A 2,647-nucleotide genomic window follows, 5' to 3' on the forward strand; every position below is an offset into this window, starting at 1 on the left:
CATCTCAGATAGATAGATAGATAGATAGATAGATAGATAGATAGATAAATAACCTGTTCTTAGCATGGGAGACCTCAGTCATCGATGATAGTTCCCAAACCAGCTATTGTCTAAGAATTATTAAGATTTGACTTGGTATAACATTTTGGGTAATACATGAGGCTAAGTTAATTTGAAAGAAGTTTTACTGTAAATCAAAACAGGACCATTAAACTCCTGAAATATAATTATTTTAAAAGGGCCCCCATTTTTTGGTGAACAAAACTGAAATGAGGCTGTAATGGAGAGCCTTCTTTCACAGAATGGTTAAATCTCCTTTAAGAGTTTCATTATATGTTTTTATAACTTGACTTACAAATAGTGAATGAACTAAAGACTTCCTCATAGTTCCGATCTGCTTATCAACCTTGCAAAACTTGGAGTCTATTTGGAAATAAATAAGAACTGAAACTGCGTTTAGGGATGAGTTCAGTCAGGTTCTATTGGGTTAGACTTTCAGTATGAAAGCACGATTTTTTAATATATAAACTTTATTTTAGAGTAGTTTTCGGTCACTGGGTGTGGTCGCTCATGCCTGTAATCCCAGCACTTTGGGAGGCTAAGTCTGGTGGACCATGGGGTCAGGAGTTCGAGACCACCCTGACCAACATGGTGACACCCCATCTCTGCTAAAAATACAAAAAATTAGCCAGGCATGGTGGCGCGTGCCTGTAATCCCAGCTACTAAGGAAGCTGAGGCGGGAGAATTGCTTGAACCCAGGAGGCAGAGGTTGCAGTGAGCTGAGATCGTGCCATTGCACTCCACCCTGGGCGACAGAGTGATACTCCATCTCAAAAAAAAAAAAAAAAGAATAGTTTTAGATATACAGAGACGTTGCAAAAACAGTACAGAGTCCCTGTATACACCTCACCCACCTGTATACCTACTGTTAGTATCCTGCATTACTATAGGATATTTGTCACAACTAAGCAACCAACTTTGATATGTTACTATTAACTAAATCACACAGTTCAGATCTTTAGTTTTTTTCCAAATATTCTTTTCATTCCAGGATCCCACAATTACATTCATTTAACCACCTCAGATAGTTTTGTTTTTAATGACTTCAGATTCCCAACCTTTTTTTTTTCACATCAGATGGGTAATGTCCTGATGTAACAAGGTGTGAAGGAGGCACATCTAACAACAGAAGTGTGAAAGCCCAATCATGCTTATGAACTACTGAAGGATCTCAGACTTGGTTTTGATGACCATGACAGCGTTAAGGAGTACTAGTTGGTTTTGTAGAATGTTCGTGAAGTTTTCTGATTGTTTTCCTTCTGGTCTTAGGAGGAAGACAAAAAAGGGGCATTTTCATCACATCAAGGGTACCTGTTGTTAATAGGGCTTATCACTCATGATATTAATACAAATGTTGATCACCTGGCCAAGATAGTGTTTGCCAGGTTACTATACAATTTTTTTTTCCTCTTTTTTTTACATATTGTACTCTTAAAGCAAGTTACTAAGCACAATCCATACTCGAAAGGTGGGGAGTTAAGCTCCATCTCCTTGAAGTAGGGGAGGCGGTATCTACATAATTATATGGGGTTTTTCTGTATAGGAGAGATGCTACTGCTCCTTCATCAGGTCATTTATGTCAATATGGATTCATGAGTAATTACTTTATCCTTTGGGTTATAATCCTAAGCTGCATTATTTGCTTTGTTGCTGAGATTTGTTTCCTTGGGCATTCTATTAGTTGGCTCCCGTGCCCCTTTCACATACCTACATCCTTGTTTGTGGAACACTTCTTTACTTTCTGGCACCACAAGATACCCTCGACGGAGAATCAGCCATTTCTCTAGGGAGCCCTGATTCCTTTTCTTGGAGAACGGTATTAGAAAACAAGATCTGGGCATTGGATGTACCCGTTGCTGCTGGCGTGTCTGCTGCTAGGCCCTCTCAGTGAACAGAGATACATGCATGTGTAGTAACTGAAATATACACACATAATTGTAATTACTTTCTGAATCCTTCTGGGAAGCACAGTTTTTTTAAAAAAACTAGTAAAATATACATAAAACCTGCTGTTTTAACTACTTTTAAGCATACATTTATGTGGCATTAAGTGCATTCACATTGCTGTGCAACCATTACCACCATCTGTCACCGTAATTTTTCAGCTTCCTCCAACACAAACTGTAGCTATTAAGCACTGACTCCCCATTCTGCTCTTCCTTAAGCCCCTGGGAACCATCATTTTAACTTCTTTATGCTTTTGACTATTCTAGGTACTTAGTGTAAGTGGAATCATACAATATTTGTCTTACATATGACTGGCTTATTTCACTTATCATGTCCTTAAGGTTCATCTATATTGTAGCATGTGTCAGAATTTGTTCTTAAAGTTGAATAATACTCAATCGTATGCACATACTAAATTTTGTTTACTCATTCATCCATTGATGGACACCTGGGTTGTCTCTACCTTTTGGCTATTTTGAATAATAGGGCTGTAAACACAGGTGTACAAGTATCTATAGAAGTTCCTGCTTTGAATTCTTTGGGGTGTATACCCAGAAATGGGTTTGCTGGATTATATATGGCAATTTTTTTTCTTTTTTCAGAAATCACCATACTGCTGTACCATTTTACATTCCCACC

General features: G+C 38.0%; 1 non-coding gene across 1 annotated transcript; it reads right to left on the bottom strand.

The window, feature by feature from the left end:
- Positions 1 to 1,132: 1,132 nt before the first annotated feature.
- On the bottom strand, positions 1,133 to 1,231 carry LOC117086555. Its single transcript, XR_004438449.1, has one exon. It is a non-coding gene; the product is annotated as a small nucleolar RNA U13 (small nucleolar RNA).
- Between the last annotated feature and the right edge of the window lie 1,416 nt (positions 1,232 to 2,647).

Source organism: Trachypithecus francoisi, unplaced genomic scaffold, assembly GCF_009764315.1.
Source record: "Trachypithecus francoisi isolate TF-2019V2 unplaced genomic scaffold, Tfra_2.0 Lachesis_group1, whole genome shotgun sequence".
Classification (NCBI taxonomy): domain Eukaryota; kingdom Metazoa; phylum Chordata; class Mammalia; order Primates; family Cercopithecidae; genus Trachypithecus; species Trachypithecus francoisi.